The sequence below is a fragment of the Salmo salar genome, chromosome 03, assembly GCF_965601325.2.
Source record: "Salmo salar chromosome 03, fSalSal1, whole genome shotgun sequence".
Classification (NCBI taxonomy): Eukaryota; Metazoa; Chordata; class Actinopteri; order Salmoniformes; family Salmonidae; genus Salmo; species Salmo salar.
This window is the reverse complement of record NC_138293.1, coordinates 93954506-93974066: the sequence shown is the minus strand read 5'-3', so window position 1 is coordinate 93974066 and position 19561 is coordinate 93954506. Positions and strand designations below refer to the sequence as shown.

At 44.2% G+C, this 19561-nt stretch overlaps 1 long non-coding RNA gene across 4 annotated transcripts; it reads left to right on the top strand.

Moving 5' to 3' along the window:
* The first annotated feature begins 486 nt into the window (after positions 1 to 486).
* Positions 487 to 13186, top strand: LOC106601998 (uncharacterized). Of its 4 annotated transcripts, none has more exons than XR_006769283.2 (4): positions 487 to 1217; positions 4113 to 4412; positions 10851 to 11047; positions 11496 to 13186. It is a non-coding gene; the product is annotated as an uncharacterized LOC106601998 (long non-coding RNA). The 4 variants fall into 4 exon arrangements; XR_006769281.2 differs by having other exon boundaries at positions 10848 to 11047; XR_001328133.3 differs by lacking the exons at positions 487 to 1217; positions 4113 to 4412 and adding an exon at positions 7964 to 8151 and having other exon boundaries at positions 10848 to 11047.
* The last annotated feature ends 6375 nt before the right edge of the window (positions 13187 to 19561 follow it).

Genomic DNA, 19561 nt, shown 5'->3' with positions numbered 1-19561 from the left:
TGTGTGTGTGTGTGTGTGTGTGTGTGTGTGTGTGTGTGTGTGTGTGAGTGTGTGAGTGAGAATATCAGTGGAGTAATGCCAATTAAAGCACAATATTTTAGGAATTCTGTCCAGCGCTATTACACTATTAGCCATAATGAGCAAGAAATACATAACTACCTCAACATAAACAATAAAAATTACCAGTCTACTTTAATTAATGTACATGATAAAAATAGCTCTGTGCAATTTGGTTAAAGTGAATTATCACTGATGCATTCAACATAGCCTTTACTATTTTACTACTTTACTACTACTAGACTATAGGCTTCAAATGTGCTCAGTGTAGAAAACCCCACCCGCATAGTCACACCTCTGAACTTTCACCCCTTCTAGACCTCAGCCCGAGAGACTTTCTCCGCCAGACCTCTGACCTGGGTCATCTGACCATGGTCAGCCAATCAGAGGTCTCTGAACGTGTGCGTGTGTGTTTTGTCTGAAAGCTACTTCAGTTGGTTCCAGAGGTGTAGACAGAGAGACAACAGCTCAGAAGAACTCTGCACCACCTCAACTCACAATAGACCTTTCTAACATGGTCAAGCCTTTCTAACATGGTCAAGCCTTTCTAACATGGACAAGCCTTTCTAACATGGACAAGCCTTTCTAACATGGACAAGCCTTTCTAACATGGTCAAGCCTTTCTAACATGGACAAGCCTTTCTAACATGGTCAAGCCTTTCTAACATGGACAAGCCTTTCTAACATGGTCAAGCCTTTCTAACATGGACAAGCCTTTCTAACATGGACAAGCCTTTCTAACATGGACAAGCCTTTCTAACATGGTCAAGCCTTTCTAACATGGTCAAGCCTTTCTAACATGGACAAGCCTTTCTAACATGGTCAAGCCTTTCTAACATGGACAAGCCTTTCTAACATGGTCAAGCCTTTCTAACATGGTCAAGCCTTTCTAACATGAACAATCCTTTCTAACATGGACAAGCCTTTCTAACATGGACAAGCCTTTCTAACATGGTCAAGCCTTTCTAACATGGACAAGCCTTTCTAACATGGTCAAGCCTTTCTAACATGGTCAAGCCTTTCTAACATGGTCAAGCCTTTCTAACATGGACAAGCCTTTCTAACATGGTCAAGCCTTTCTAACATGGACAAGCCTTTCTAACATGGTCAAGCCTTTCTCTGGACACTCCCTAGCTGGTGTTGACTGTGTCTCTAACCATGTAAGTGGACTTATAGCCAGTTATGGTTAATTTGGTGTATGTTTAATCTGAACATGTTATTAGCTCCATGCTACTATGTGACTACATTCTTTTACATGTCTTGTTCCACTATAATATGTTGGTACTTGTTGGTATATGCATGTGTACAAGTCATGATACACATTCTGTATATTTCGCTCTTTGGTATGGTTACATGCATCTTCAGTATTTACTCAGGCAGTACAGCCTTGGCCCCTTTGTTACCAAAGGACTAAAGATGGCCGCTGTGTTTGTTGTTTTACACACATAATATGGTCGACCGGTGACGTTGTGACGTCCCAGTCACTTCCTGTTATGGTCCCGTGCCCTACCATAATGGCCGACTTGTGGCGCTCTTCTGCACTCAGTACGGACATTCCAATTAAAATTCTGAGTGAGAAGCCCTCCCCAGAGACATTTTTGACGTGAACAAACAAATTAGATGTATTTGAAAAATACACTGAGTAAGTTGTTTTTATTGTTTTGATACTCTAATTGTGTTTCAGCTTTTCAAAGTTCCAGTAGGCCTCTGTCACCTCAACCTCTGGGCTTCATGGGGTTGAACTGTTTGAATGTTTATGGTGTATTTTGATTGGTTAATGGTTAGGATTTAAAAAGCAGATGTGTATCAGAGTTTTAGAGAGAAATCTGTGTTCCAAAGTGAGACATTTCTCAGGCTATATCTGTCACTGACAACATGTTTTAAGGTTTTGAACTTGAGCTCTCTGCATCTGCAGTTTTACAGTAATGTGCAGAGGAACATTTCTAGGAAGAAAACTTGATGACATATAGCACAGTGTACAAGAGACCAGAGATGCATTGTACTGAAACAGGCATTGAAGAGACCACACCCACTCAGAGTGATGTCATAAACTATGTTCTTACAAGGAATAATTTCGGTAATGTGCTTTAACCTTCCTGGAATGTGCCCCCGCCTTTATTTCATAAGCGATCATATAAGGATGATTACACAACATTTATTGTCCAAGACAAATTTCCCCTCTGGGACAAAGGAAATCATATTTCAATGCAATTGTGAGAAAAAAAATATATGTATTTGAAAGCAACCAGTGTTTTTACAGAAAGGATGGTCCCAGCTTTCTGTAGATCTCTTCCATTTCTCAACTGTATTGACCTACTGGAGAGTTTTTACAACCAAAGTAATCCTGTCTTTCATGGCTTTGCGATACGGAGCTTACAGAAAGTCAGCCATTAGCAGTGAGTCCATAGGCCTATCAACACTTGCTAAATTGTAGTTACTTTGCTACTATGGCCTATTTATTGCCTTACCTCCTCACGCCATTTGCACACACTGTATATAAACGTTCTTTTTTTTCTATTGTGTTATTGACTGTACGCTTGTTTATTCCATGTGTAACTCTGTGTTGTTGTTTGTGTCGCACTGCTTTGCTTTATCTTGGCCAGGTCGCAGTTGTAAAAGAGAACTTGTTCTCAACTAACCTACCTGGTTAAATAAAGGTGAAATAAGAAAATATATATTTTTTAAACACTCCAGGAATGTACTTTCTTTTCTGGAATGTTGTGTGTCCCTTCTTAATAACAGATCAGATACAGACATTATGCACACAGTGTAAATCCATACATGTAACAGGACAGTTCAGACAGTGTAAATCCATACATGTAACATACATTGTTCACACAGTGTAAATCCATACATGTAGCAGGACAGTTCAGATAGAGTATACTTTGTGTACACACTATGTACAGTACCTAAACATGTAACAGGGATAGACCTAGTTCAGATACCGCTCTTCTCTTTGCTCTCCCTGAAGCCATGTTGTGTTATCTAGGTCACAGCTGCACCAACCCCGCCTCGGTCCAAAACGGGTCTGTTCAGCGGACTGCAACATAAATGTTCAGATAAAAATGCATTTTGTATAAGAGATACTGTATGAAGCTCTGTCCTGTACAACAGCGAACGATTTCATACGTTACGTTTCTATCTGAACCAACGTAACCTTTCACACTTCTGAACACACCCCTGGCCTGGTTGGGACATGAGGAGAGACCTCACTGGTGTAGAGAGAGTGGTGGTTTTGTGATCAGCAAAGACTGGGTCTGTTCGAAGAACACTGACGTTGTTTTGACGTTGGTTTTCATTCTTAGAAACCAAGGGCTCCAAATGGCTCATCCAATGGGTTAGTCAGGCCTTTTAAATCTCCTCCACCAGTCCTCTCTTATGTTGAGGGTGGAGATGAGGTTAGTCAGACCTGGCTCCTGTTCATTATGCCATACAATAGAAACTGTCAAAATGTTTAGCAATGAAGGAAAAAACATTAGAACGTTTTATTGGACCATGTAGTCCCTCCCTGTTTCAGTCTGTTTTTTTTGTGTTTGGTGACTAATGAACACAATCCCAATGATGACTTACCCCCTTCTCCTAGTCTGTGTCATCACAGTTAGTCATGGGGCTCTGATAGATACGGTGTCAGCGTTGCAGTATGGAGTTCTTATCAGTTAGGTTGACTCTGTGGAGGGGCGCCTTAACGGACATTCCACTAGGTCAAATTATGACATGCTGTTAGCACGGAGCAGCTAATTCAATTATATCAATAGAAGCAGATACATAAGCAAAGAAGAGGTCAGAGCTTTGATCTACTGACTCAAGTTGTTATGTAGTCAAGCTCACTTCCAAGAACGCATAGTCCAGCCAGCAGAAGAGGAGGAAGTCGGATGTGGTTGAGAAAGTAATCTGACCAAGCGTCTTGGAACTGCAGCTCAGTGCACATTGGGGTATTATGTTGAACAACTTTGGGCAGAAACAGAAGGGATCTTTTATTTGTGTCATCATAACTATTATTTTTTTCCCCACTAAAGTTAGTGACTATTTCGCTCTCTATCTGTGTATGTGTGAAGCCTGACCAATGGGGTTGATTTCCTCCAAGCTGTGCGATCACTGTCCACAATGTGCAGAGTCCTGCCAGGTGGCTGCAGAGTCCGGGGAGAGGTGCCTGTGTGAGTGTCACAGCTGGGAGTTCTGCCCTGGCCGCTGCTGTGACCTGACCTGCCAGGTGTGTCTGGATGGCTGCTTCACCTGCTGCTCAGCAGACTGTAGCTACACCTTCTTTACTCTCTGCCTCGGCCTCGCACAGAACTGCACCGCCGTCTTCAAAACAGACCGACAACAACCTGGGACCTCAGAGGCTCAATGTGAATGTGAGTAACAATTCATTCATTTGTTCATTCCTTTGTTTGTTTGCTAATTCCTTCCTTCCTACAGTATATGATTTGTGTTGTAGATGGCATGCTGGATTCAGACATGGATTTCTCTTAACAGATTCACTGCAACTACTATTACAGATACTACAACCAGGACCAGACTAATTAACAGGTTCACTACTATAGAGACTATAACCAGGACCAGACTAATGAACAGCTCTACTAACAGGTTCACTACTATAGAGACTAGAACCAGGACCAGACTAATGAACAGCTATACTAACAGGTTCACTACTACAGAGACTGTAACCAGGACCAGACTAATGAACAGCTCTACTAACAGGTTCACTACTATAGAGACTAGAACCAGGACCAGACTAATGAACAGCTCTACTAACAGGTTCACTACTATAGAGACTAGAACCAGGACCAGACTAATGAACAGCTCTACTAACAGGTTCACTACTATAGAGACTAGAACCAGGACCAGACTAATGAACAGCTCTACTAACAGGTTCACTACTATAGAGACTAGAACCAGGACCAGACTAATGAACAGCTCTACTAACAGATTCACTACTATAGAGACTAGAACCAGGACCAGACTAATGAACAGCTCTACTAACAGGTTCACTACTATAGAGACTAGAACCAGGACCAGACTAATGAACAGCTCTACTAACAGGTTCACTACTATAGAGACTAGAACCAGGACCAGACTAATGAACAGCTCTACTAACAGGTTCACTACTATAGAGACTAGAACCAGGACCAGACTAATGAACAGCTCTACTAACAGGTTCACTACTATAGAGACTAGAACCAGGACCAGACTAATGAACAGCTCTACTAACAGATTCACTACTATAGAGTCTATAACCAGGACCAGACTAATGAACAGCTCTACTAACAGGTTCACTACTATAGAGACTAGAACCAGGACCAGACTAATGAACAGCTCTACTAACAGATTCACTACTATAGAGACTAGAACCAGGACCAGACTAATGAACAGCTCTACTAACAGATTCACTACTATAGAGACTAGAACCAGGACCAGACTAATGAACAGCTCTACTAAAAGGTTCACTACTATAGAGACTAGAACCAGGACCAGACTAATGAACAGCTCTACTAACAGGTTCACTACTATAGAGACTAGAACCAGGACCAGACTAATGAACAGCTCTACTAACAGGTTCACTACTATAGAGACTATAACCAGGACCAGAGTAATGAACAGCTATACTAACAGGTTCACTACTATAGAGACTAGAACCAGGACCAGACTAATGAACAGCTCTACTAACAGGTTCACTACTATAGAGACTAGAACCAGGACCAGACTAATGAACAGCTCTACTAACAGGTTCACTACTATAGAGACTAGAACCAGGACCAGACTAATGAACAGCTCTACTAACAGGTTCACTACTATAGAGACTAGAACCAGGACCAGAGTAATGAACAGCTCTACTAACAGGTTCACTACTATAGAGACTAGAACCAGGACCAGACTAATGAACAGCTCTACTAACAGGTTCACTACTATAGAGACTAGAACCAGGACCAGACTAATGAACAGCTCTACTAACAGATTCACTACTATAGAGACTAGAACCAGGACCAGACTAATGAACAGCTCTACTAACAGGTTCACTACTATAGAGACTAGAACCAGGACCAGACTAATGAACAGCTCTACTAACAGGTTCACTACTATAGAGACTAGAACCAGGACCAGACTAATGAACAGCTCTACTAACAGGTTCACTACTATAGAGACTATAACCAGGACCAGAGTAATGAACAGCTATACTAACAGGTTCACTACTATAGAGACTAGAACCAGGACCAGACTAATGAACAGCTCTACTAACAGATTCACTACTATAGAGACTAGAACCAGGACCAGACTAATGAACAGCTCTACTAACAGATTCACTACTATAGAGACTAGAACCAGGACCAGACTAATGAACAGCTCTACTAACAGGTTCACTACTATAGAGACTAGAACCAGGACCAGACTAATGAACAGCTCTACTAACAGATTCACTACTATAGAGACTAGAACCAGGACCAGAGTAATGAACAGATCTACTAACATATCCACTACTAAGTGAGAAAATGCTCATAGTGCAAAGTACAGCTTTTTTGCCCCATTAATTGGAATGATATCAAATGACTGCTGAATGAATGAAGCTATCTATCACGTGTTTTGGGATAGTCGTGCAGCATCAGACCTGGGTTCAAATACTATTCAAAATCATTTCAAATACTTAATCTGTGCCTGATCAAGCCTGTCTGGTTTAATTAACCAATAGAATAGTCTCCAAATTACAAACCTCACCAATCTGGCCACACGGAAGAAAAATGCTCAAAGATTTGAAAGATTTTAAATAGTATTAGAACCCAGGTCTGAGTAGTATGTAACTAACTAAATAATAACTCCACTTCTAAGAGAGTTTGAGTTCTGTTTCATGTCCTCTAATCTGGGTTGACCCCTACACAATCTGCATGGCCAAGCCTTTGTGATGCTGTGGCTTCACTCCAGATTCGTCCATTGTTTACATCCAACTGCATTCCACTGATAAGATACCATATATGTCAATAAGAGACTGACTACCATACGGCAGCTCTGGCAAATGCCAGATGGGCTGGTCCATCTTAAGCCCAGCAAGCCTGTCAAAATCGTGTTTCACACAGAACGTTCATTATTTGGCCAAAAATGAGGGTCTTAAGGAAAACAAATGGGCCGTTGTGTTAGAAATGCCAGATGCCTCGTCCCAGTCCGTCCCTGATGCCACTGCATTCCAGTAATATGATAGAGTAACAGCAGGCCCATCTGGCCCAGATCCCTCCTTTAAGCCCTGTGATCCCCAAGACACACTGACAATAATGACTAAAACCTTGTCTCTTCCTTGTATTCATTTATCAACAGCAGCCAGTCACAGATGGCCAAATTAGTTGTGTGGCTAGCACATTGTACTGTGGCTCAGCCAGCTAGCTAGACAAGACAATGACACTTCACTAAGAGGCACCAGGAGTGTATTACGAGCAGTGAAACATTCTGAATGTTGCAGAAATGTAGCTATAGAGCCAGCTGACACGATTCCTTATTCTACATGATAAAACTCCTATCGTTCTACACAACACATTTCTATCTGAACAGACCCCAGGTTTCCATCTCTGACATTAGGCCTCCTCACCCTTTGTCCCAAATGGCACCCTTTTCTCTAGTTGACTTTGGCTGCGTTTAGACAGGCAGCCTAATTCTGATCTTTTTTTCCACTAATTGGTCTTTTGACCAATCACATCAGATCTTTTTAAATCAGATCTTTTTTCAGCGCTGATCTGATTTGTCAAAAGACCAATTAGTGAGAAAAAAATATGTGTAAACACAGCCATCGTAGGGAATATGATGTCATTTGTGACGTAGCCCTGGTGTAGGAAATTCCGCCCACTCCAGTGACATATTTCCCTCAACCCAATCCTGTTCCTCCCCCAGTCGTGCAGCCTGACCTTAAATACTCACCTGAAGGCAATCAGTGGTGGAGCCTGATCTTAAATACAGTCACCTGAAGGCAATTGGTGGTGCAGACTGGTCTTAAATACACTCATGTGAAGGCAAATATTTATAAATGCCAACTTTCTATCTGCAACTAGCCATGGAAGTTTAGAAGAGAGCTGTGGCTTTCCAAGTTGGGAATTGAGGAAGTATCGCCAAGTAAAGGTTGGTAGAAAATGTCCTGCTTACCCTTAAAACTACCATCATCTGAACGGCTATCTGGACGCTGGAACAGCTAGTAATGTTGATGAGCCATTGATTTATTAGCTACCCCTTTTAAACTGTACTCCAGTTCATCCTCTGTCCTTGCTGACAACTGTGGTAGCCCATACAATTTTTATTTAACTAGGCAAGTCAGTTAAGAACAAATTCTTATTTGCAATGACTGTCTACACTAGACAATGCTGGGCCAATTGTGTGCCGCCCTATGGAACTCCCAATCATGGCTGGTTGTGATACAGCCTGGAGTTGAACTAGGGTCTGTACTGACTCCTCTAGCACTGAGATGCAGTGCCTTAGACCGCTGCACCACTTGGGAGCCAACCTTCTATACCAGGGGAAGACAACCCTGTTCCTGGAGTGCCACCGGTACTGTAGGATGAGCTAATTGATCAGTTCAGTGACTGACTAAATTCAACACACCTGGTCTTCCAGGTCAGTTGATCCAAAAACATGAAGTGCACCAGGACCAGGCTTTCCTGCCTTTGTTCTGTTCTAGACTGTCCTTTAGCAGCTCTGTCCTTTAGCAGCTCTGTCCTTTAGCAGCTCTGCCCTGTTCTAGACTGTCCTTTAGCAGCTCTGCCCTGTTCTAGACTGTCCTTTAGCAGCTCTGTCCTTTAGCAGCTCTGTCCTTTAGCAGCTCTGTCCTTTAGCAGCTCTGTCCTTTAGCAGCTCTGCCCTGTTCTAGACTGTCCTTTAGCAGCTCTGCCCTGTTCTAGACTGTCCTTTAGCAGCTCTGTCCTTTAGCAGCTCTGTCCTTTAGCAGCTCTGCCCTGTTCTAGACTGTCCTTTAGCAGCTCTGCCCTGTTCTAGACTGCCCTTTAGCAGCTCTGCCCTTTAGCAGCTCTGTCCTTTAGCAGCTCTGCCCTGTTCTAGACTGTCCTTTAGCAGCTCTGCCCTGTTCTAGACTGTCCTTTAGCAGCTCTGCCCTGTTCTAGACTGTCCTTTAGCAGCTCTGCCCTGTTCTAGACTGTCCTTTAGCAGCATGCCTTCCAGTTTTTCCACCAGGTGTTCATCAGTGCCACCAGTCCCTCAACCTCAGTGACAGCAGCTTATAAACCACTCACTCCCCTTGGTGTCAAATGTGAAATATTTGCTGCTGTGAATCACTGGTGGCCATTTAAATCAAGGAAGGTGGGCTCATAGTAATGGCTGGAATGGTACAAATGGAACAGTATTAAACATGGTTGGATTCCAGCCATAATTATGAGCTCTCCTTCCCTCACCAACCTCCACTGGATGTGAATAAAACCGGTATGTGTTATTGGGCGGTGCGCTCGGCTGGGACTAAGAAGAAAAACCTGAATACACACCCATCCTGTCTGGCATCTACCTCTGAGAGGTGTTACCTCAGTTTCACTCTGTGTCAAGAGACACTTCAGGAAGGACGATTATCCACGCACACCAAGAGCTGCTCTAGGAATAAGACTATTTAGAAAACAACAAACTATAGTTTACTTTAAGAGAAAGTTAGAAGTATTTATTTTTTTAATATAAAGGAGTGGGAGTCGAACTTGTTGACACGGTGAAAGGTAAACGTTGAAATAACAATACTATACAATTCTCTTTAATTTTAGCTGGTTAGTTTTTGCTTTAATTAACAATGTCACTGTGCCTCAGCCTTGTACAGTTCTGCACCGCAGTCTTCAACACAGACCCATTGTTCATAACACTAGAGTTTAATTATATGAAGTGCCTTGGTCCTCCATTGTTTTTTACTATTTAACCCTTTTACTAAAGGGCACCTTCCCTCTACAAAGATCTGCTGTATCCTTAGCAACACTTCCTTCCTCTTCTACTAAGTTCTCTCAACACCTATGTTCAAGGCTACAAAATATGTGGTAAAAGGTACTTTACAGCTGTGGTTTTAAACAGCACAGGCAGCCAATCGGGATGTTTACCCCATTTATTTAAAGTAGAAAGTGGCTTCAGCTCGTAATTCTAAAAACTGTGCCCTAGATTTAGATATAAACAGGTTTTTGATGAAAGGATGACTGTGTAGCTAGATCTAGCAGCAAATCAGAACTGCTAATCATATTACAATGAACTTATATCTACCATGGTAAGTGACTCCATCATAGTGTGCTGAATAAGGGTTAGTATAGGGTTCAATTCCAGTGAGGTGAATTCTGTTGATTGTGGTGCTGAGTATGTGGGTGTCTTTGGTGTGATTTAGTCCATGTCTTCAGGTAGAGGGTTCCTCTGTGATGTTACTAGACGTGGTTTAGTCCATGTCTTCAGGTAGCAGGTCCCTCTGTGATGTTACTAGACGTGGTTTAGTCCATGTCTTCAGGTAGCAGGTCCGTCTGTGATGTTACTAGACGTGGTTTAGTCCATGTCTTCAGGTAGAGAGTCCCTCTGATGTCACTAGACGTGGTTTAGTCCATGTCTTCAGGTAGCGGGTCCCTCTGATGTCACTAGACATGTCAGGGATCACAATAATACAGCTTTGTTATTCACAGGATGTAACACCTTTTGTGGATAAGACAATGACTATTGATTTACTGATGTATTGATTAACAAATGAATTGCTCCCTTCTCTCTCTCGGCAGTGACCAGGCAGCTGAGACGTTGGCTCATCACTATATTGATTTGCAGATTGCTTTGATAACAAATTTATGGACACTTTTCCCTGTTTTCAGCAGTCGCCAGACAGACATGGGCTGCTGCTTCAGCGGGTCTGAGGGGGACGGAGAGGGGGACATGAAGCACGGGGGGGACAGCGGCTGTAAGACGTGCTGTCTGAAGACCAGGAACTGCGTGATGAGTGGAGAGTGTGGACGGGCTCTTCAGATTGCCAACGTCTGTGCCATGTGTGGAATGTGCATCCGCATGTTTGTCTGTAAGTATTTCAGAGATGCCAAAACACAAGCTGTGTCCACACTAGGATAATACCTGGCCATGTGTTCTGAACACCAGCTGTGTCCACACTAGAATATTACCTGGCCATGCATTCTTAACACAAGCTGTGTCCACACTAGGATAATACCTGGCCATGCGTTCTAAAAGGTATGCTAATATGAACATTGGAACATAACGGCTGTTTTATACTGTATGTTAATGCGTCATCTAAGACACAATTAGCAATTTCATGTTATGATATTACAGAGCAAATTGACCCAAGTTGGCACTAACCAGACAGGTATACAATGTTTCATGGCATACTATAACGCATTAATCAACATTAATGAATAAAGACTAAATGTAATCAACATTCCTAACACAGTGAAGTAGTAATCAGTGTATCAGGGACAGAACTCATTGTCCTCCATATCTCCTCTCTCTCACAGAGCTGCGACTCCATGAGGTCAGACCTGCTCTCATTCCCATGGTAGCTGTACAGAGAGCTGTGAACAATAGGACCGGTATGCCACTCTCCCATGGGTGGATCACCTGGGATCCAGCCATGTTACAAAAGACACACACCCTGGACCCGCCCTGTGCCTTAGTGCCAATAGAATCAGCACCCTGGACCCGCCCTGTGCCTTAGTGCCAATAGAATCAGCCCCCTGGACCCGCCCTGTGCTTTAGTGCCAATAGAATCAGCCCCCTGGACCCGCCCTGTGCCTTAGTGCCAATAGAATCAGCCCCCTGGACCCACCCTGTGCCTTAGCGCCAATGGAATCAGCACCCTGGAGCCAAGCAGGAAGGAATGTGAAGCGTATCCTGTAATTGATGTCCTTGTGCAATAGTACTTGTCTTCCTCTTCTGTTGTAAAACATCTTGGAACAGTGTGCCCTAATGAACATGACTCTGTCCTGCTGCTGTTTATGCAGAGCTCCAGCTGGAGAGGGAACAGGCAGTAGACTAGGCCCAACAGGCAGTATGTATGCACAAACACAAACACATTGTTCAAGCCACCAAGTGGCCTTTTGAGTACTGGAAGATCACGCAGGGAGTAGGTGGAAACATATTCATACCGGCGAAGAGACTGTACCACCAGGAACACTCGGCTGTGAGGGGAAATTATGTTTGTTGTGGAGAGAGGAGGGGGACCGATACGGGGGCAGAGAGAGAGAGGGATGAGAGCGGAGCTAGAGACAACAATCTTTTTCATGCCAAATTCTCAATAAAACGATGCTTACAGGAAGACACCAGAATGTACCAGATATAAAATCTGATAATCCTTATTGTAACAAAGTGGTTTGGATGGAAAAGTGCTCATAGACTGTGTCCCAGATGGCACCCTATTCCCTTCATAGTGCACTACTGATAAGAGGAGGAAACTACTAGATGAACTGAGCATGCTGAAACAAACCTTTGTGACAAACCAGTCACAGTGGTAGGATGTCCATGTCCTCAGAAAATCATTCCATCTCTCTGAGTGTCCCAGATGGCACTTGATTCCCTTCATAGTGCACTACTTCTGACCAGGGGGTGTAGGGTGAATAGGGTGCTAGGCAGGTTGTGAGGATCTCTCGTTCTCCTTAAGTATCTAAAAACCAAGTGTGTTGATACAGAATTGTGCCATTCAGACTGGACTACAGTACCATGTTGACCTATTCTTCACTGCTGAGGTGAACCTTCCCTCTTCCAAACTTTCTTTTATCTGTAGAAAGTATTTTTCATCAATGCTCTTATGCTCCTTGACAGTCCAATATGTAAGAAAAGAGATGTGCTTTTTTTATGATTCATTTGTTTTTTGTAGGGTGTTTTTATATAGTCTTTTGGGGGTGAATTGTCTTCATGATGTCTATTGGGATGATCATTTATTGTGCTCAGAAAATAATTTCTATACTGTAGGTGTCGTAGCTAGGGAAGAAACTATCGGTATGGTTCAGGCTGTGTCCCCAATGGCACCCTATTCCCTATGCAGTGCACTACTTTAGACTAGAGCCCTATGCATCCTGGCCTAAAGTTGTACACTATATAGATAGTCGGATGCAATTTGGGACGCAGTACTTTGTTGTAGTGATGACTACACACCATTTCTATGTTCACATTGTGTAATGTATTACTTAATAAAGAACTACCAAGTGTACCGCCTGGTGACATACTGTTTTCTGTCCCTCCCCAAAAATATTTTCTGTTGCCAATTTAAGCAGTTTCCTAAATCAAAGACCAGTCCTTCATGAAAGAAACAAACTGTAGCTTGTTGTCTGACCTCTCACGGGGGAACATTTCCAGAAGGACGTACTCCCACACAGCAGGCAGGATATGGGCACAGACACACACACACAATGAAATAACATCAGGAGGTGCCCCTTTGACCGAAGACCAGTCCTTACAACTTCCAATGAAGAAGAACACAATGGAAGATGTACTGATTTATATTTTATTAACCTCGCCATCTTCCTCAGTTATCTTTCCTTGACTGAATGCATTCCTCTCTCCTCTACTGCACTGTGATTCTCTTATGTACAGCGGGTGGGTCTGGAAAGAGACAGGGAGCAAGATAAATCATTATTTAGTAGGTATGGTGCTGTCAATCATACTGTAGGTTACAGCACCGCCCGTTCTCCTGACCCACCTAATATACAGGTGGTGTACCGTTCTCATCTCTCCCACCTAATATACAGGTGGTGTACCGTTCTCATGTCTCCCAACTAATATACAGGTGGTGTACCGTTCTCCTGACCCACCTAATATACAGGTGGTGTACCATTCTCCTGACTCCCACCTAATATACAGGTGGTGTACCGTTCTCCTGACCCACCTAATATACAGGTGGTGTACCGTTCTCCTGGCTCCCACCTAATATACAGGTGGTGTACCGTTCTCCTGGCTCCCACCTAATATACAGGTGGTGTACCGTTCTCCTGGCTCCCACCTAATATACAGGTGGTGTACCGTTCTCCTGGCTCCCACCTAATATACAGGTGCTGTACTGTTCTCCTGACTCCCACCTAATATACAGGTGGTGTACCGTTCTCCTGGCTCCCACCTAATATACAGGTGGTGTACCATTCTCCTGACCCACCTAATATACAGGTGGTGTACCGTTCTCCTGACCCACCTAATATACAGGTGGTGTACCGTTCTCATGTCTCCCACCTAATATACAGGTGGTGTACCGTTCTCCTGACCCACCTAATATACAGGTGGTGTACCGTTCTCATGTCTCCCACCTAATATACAGGTGGTGTACCGTTCTCCTGACCCACCTAATATACAGGTGGTGTACCGTTCTCCTGGCTCCCACCTAATATACAGGTGCTGTACCGTTCTCCTGACCCACCTAATATACAGGTGGTGTACCGTTCTCCTGACCCACCTAATATACAGGTGGTGTACCGTTCTCCTGACTCCCACCTAATATACAGGTGGTGTACCGTTCTCATCTCTCCCACCTAATATACAGGTGGTGTACCGTTCTCCTGACTCCCACCTAATATACAGGTGGTGTACCGTTCTCATCTCTCCCACCTAATATACAGGTGGTGTACCGTTCTCCTGACTCCCACCTAATATACAGGTGGTGTACCGTTCTCCTGGCTCCCACCTAATATACAGGTGCTGTACCGTTCTCCTGACCCACCTAATATACAGGTGGTGTACCGTTCTCCTGACCCACCTAATATACAGGTGGTGTACCGTTCTCCTGGCTCCCACCTAATATACAGGTGGTGTACCATTCTCCTGACCCACCTAATATACAGGTGGTGTACCGTTCTCCTGACCCACCTAATATACAGGTGGTGTACCGTTCTCATGTCTCCCACCTAATATACAGGTGGTGTACCGTTCTCCTAACCCACCTAATATACAGGTGGTGTACCGTTCTCATGTCTCCCACCTAATATACAGGTGGTGTACCGTTCTCCTGACCCACCTAATATACAGGTGGTGTACCGTTCTCCTGGCTCCCACCTAATATACAGGTGCTGTACCGTTCTCCTGACCCACCTAATATACAGGTGGTGTACCGTTCTCCTGACCCACCTAATATACAGGTGGTGTACCGTTCTCCTGACCCACCTAATATACAGGTGGTGTAGCGTTCTCCTGACCCACCTAATATACAGGTGGTGTACCGTTCTCCTGGCTCCCACCTAATATACAGGTGCTGTACCGTTCTCCTGACCCACCTAATATACAGGTGGTGTACCGTTCTCCTGACCCACCTAATATACAGGTGGTGTACCGTTCTCCTGACCCACCTAATATACAGGTGGTGTAGCGTTCTCCTGACCCACCTAATATACAGGTGGTGTACCGTTCTCCTGACCCACCTAATATACAGGTGGTGTACCGTTCTCCTGACTCCCACCTAATATACAGGTGGTGTAGCGTTCTCCTGACCCACCTAATATACAGGTGGTGTACCGTTCTCCTGGCTCCCACCTAATATACAGGTGCTGTACCGTTCTCCTGACCCACCTAATATACAGGTGGTGTACCGTTCTCCTGACCCACCTAATATACAGATGGTGTACCGTTCTCCTGACCCACCTAATATACAGGTGGTGTACCGTTCTCCTGACTCCCACCTAATATACAGGTGGTGTACCGTTCTCCTGACCCACCTAATATACAGGTGGTGTACCGTTCTCCTGACTCCCACCTAATATACAGGTGGTGTACCGTTCTCCTGACCCACCTAATATACAGGTGGTGTACCGTTCTCCTGACTCCCACCTAATATACAGGTGGTGTACCGTTCTCCTGACCCACCTAATATACAGGTGGTGTACCGTTCTCCTGACCCACCTAATATACAGGTGGTGTACCGTTCTCATGTCTCCCACCTAATATACAGATGGTGTACCGTTCTCCTGACCCACCTAATATACAGGTGGTGTACCGTTCTCATGTCTCCCACCTAATATACAGGTGGTGTACCGTTCTCCTGACCCACCTAATATACAGGTGGTGTACCGTTCTCATGTCTCCCACCTAATATACAGATGGTGTACCGTTCTCCTGACCCACCTAATATACAGATGGTGTACCGTTCTCCTGACCCACCTAATATACAGGTGGTGTACCGTTCTCCTGACTCCCACCTAATATACAGGTGGTGTACCGTTCTCCTGGCTCCCACCTAATATACAGGTGGTGTACCGTTCTCCTGACCCACCTAATATACAGGTGGTGTACCGTTCTCCTGACCCACCTAATATACAGGTGGTGTACCGTTCTCCTGACCCACCTAATATACAGGTGGTGTACCGTTCTCCTGACCCACCTAATATACAGGTGGTGTACCGTTCTCCTGGCTCCCACCTAATATACAGGTGGTGTACCATTCTCCTGACCCACCTAATATACAGGTGGTGTACCGTTCTCCTGGCTCCCACCTAATATACAGGTGGTGTACCATTCTCCTGACCCACCTAATATACAGGTGGTGTACCGTTCTCCTGACCCACCTAATATACAGGTGGTGTACCGTTCTCATGTCTCCCACCTAATATACAGGTGGTGTACCGTTCTCCTGACCCACCTAATATACAGGTGGTGTACCGTTCTCATGTCTCCCACCTAATATACAGGTGGTGTACCGTTCTCCTGACCCACCTAATATACAGGTGGTGTACCGTTCTCCTGGCTCCCACCTAATATACAGGTGGTGTACCATTCTCCTGACCCACCTAATATACAGGTGGTGTACCGTTCTCCTGACCCACCTAATATACAGGTGGTGTACCGTTCTCATGTCTCCCACCTAATATACAGGTGGTGTACCGTTCTCCTGACCCACCTAATATACAGGTGGTGTACCGTTCTCATGTCTCCCACCTAATATACAGGTGGTGTACCGTTCTCCTGACCCACCTAATATACAGGTGGTGTACCGTTCTCCTGGCTCCCACCTAATATACAGGTGCTGTACCGTTCTCCTGACCCACCTAATATACAGGTGGTGTACCGTTCTCCTGACCCACCTAATATACAGGTGGTGTAGCGTTCTCCTGACCCACCTAATATACAGGTGGTGTACCGTTCTCCTGACCCACCTAATATACAGGTGGTGTACCGTTCTCCTGACCCACCTAATATACAGGTGGTGTACCGTTCTCCTGACCCACCTAATATACAGGTGGTGTACCGTTCTCCTGGCTCCCACCTAATATACAGGTGCTGTACCGTTCTCCTGACCCACCTAATATACAGGTGGTGTACCGTTCTCCTGACCCACCTAATATACAGATGGTGTACCGTTCTCCTGACCCACCTAATATACAGGTGGTGTACCGTTCTCCTGACTCCCACCTAATATACAGGTGGTGTACCGTTCTCCTGACCCACCTAATATACAGGTGGTGTACCGTTCTCCTGACTCCCACCTAATATACAGGTGGTGTACCGTTCTCCTGACCCACCTAATATACAGGTGGTGTACCGTTCTCCTGACTCCCACCTAATATACAGGTGGTGTACCGTTCTCCTGACCCACCTAATATACAGGTGGTGTACCGTTCTCCTGACCCACCTAATATACAGGTGGTGTACCGTTCTCATGTCTCCCACCTAATATACAGATGGTGTACCGTTCTCCTGACCCACCTAATATACAGGTGGTGTACCGTTCTCCTGACTCCCACCTAATATACAGGTGGTGTACCGTTCTCCTGGCTCCCACCTAATATACAGGTGGTGTACCGTTCTCCAGACCCACCTAATATACAGGTGGTGTACCGTTCTCCTGACTCCCACCTAATATACAGGTGGTGTACCGTTCTCCTGACTCCCACCTAATATACAGGTGGTGTACCGTTCTCCTGACCCACCTAATATGCAGGCATTCTCATGACTCCCACCTAATATACAGGTGGTGTTGAGCAGTCCAACAGTGTCATACAATTGCGTATTTAATCATTGATCGACTAATGGGTTGTTTGGGGCAGAGCTTATTAAAATTTGATTGGACGATATGTGTCCTTCCACATCAATACCTTCCACATAATAGCTTCACCTTGTCACCCTGCATGGATTATTATCCAACCTCATCACACCAAAAAAATGCTCAAATTGGTCTAAAATCACTGCTATCATTATGTTGAATTATTACCAGTAGAAAACTGCTAGCTTACTATTATATCCTCATTCATTTCTCATTACTTTCAGACGGCTGAAATGTGTTTCCTGTCCAGCTGTTTCCTGTCCAGCTGTTTCCTGTCCAGCTGTTTCTTTCTGGAAACAAGGTGCTTCAACCTGAAAAACAGAACACAGCATAATGAGATGAGCGATGTCTGACAGTCTGGACAGGACAGCTGCCCTAAAGCTGACTGCTCTACTCTCTCACAGTAATGTAATGTCTGTCTTCAGTGTTGTACGGTGTTGGGACTACAGACCTGAGAGGGATGATGTTCTGTAGTTATTGCTGTATGGTGTTAGAGACCTGAGAGGGATGATGTTCTGTAGGTATTGCTGTATGGTGTTAGAGACCTGAGAGGGATGATGTTCTGTAGTTATTGCTGTATGGTGTTAGAGACCTGAGAGGGATGATGTTCTGTAGTTATTACTGTATGGTGTTAGAGACCTGAGAGGGATGATGTTCTGTAGTTATTGCTGTATGGTGTTAGAGACCTGAGAGGGATGATGTTCTGTAGTTATTGCTGTATGGTGTTAGAGACCTGAGGATGATGTTCAAATCAAAATGTTTATTTGTCACTGTGGTGGGTAATTTCTGCATTACCAAATGAGGAGAGTTACAAACACACCAGTCTGAGTTAAACTACATATTTAATAATTAAGATACTTTTGCAAAAGTACTTTGAGCTTCAATAATGCACTCTCTCGAATGAACCATTGAAAAAGGGTGCCAACACAACGGCTACTGAGATATTTTATACCCAAGAACCACCCCTTCAACGTACATTGACGAACCACAAATCTTAGGAACAGTTCACAAAGGTTAAGTTTTGTATGAAAAGATATCTATAAAACACAGCAGACAACAACTGCTATCTCAACAGTGTTCATTATATAGACCGGTGTCTGGTCGCCCTAGAACCGTCCCTCCCTGGTACAGTATAGAACAGAACAATTAGCTCATGTCCTCTAGAATGCTTTTTAGGCGTTCTTATCAAAATACACCATACATCTCCTCTGTCAGTGCTATCTCATACAGGCCCATCCTCAGTAAAACACCTCTTGTTCCCACTCCTGGACAAGCTCACTGAGGGGAGTGACCTGCGCACAGACATTGTGGAGACAAATAATTGGTTCCCCATTAATCACGCCATCCCTTCACAAGGTTTAAGAATAGGTAAAGACACATTCACATATGAAGACAATGTCCTCTCTTGCTGATATTCTGCATAGCAACAGAGACATGTAAAAAACAAGTCTGACCTCTCCCCTCTCTGGGCCCCAAGTGACTGAGCCCCAGCTAAGGGAAACGTGCAATTGAAAGACACCAGAGTCCAAAGGACACTTTCTAATGACAAGTATCTCACATAAGCATATT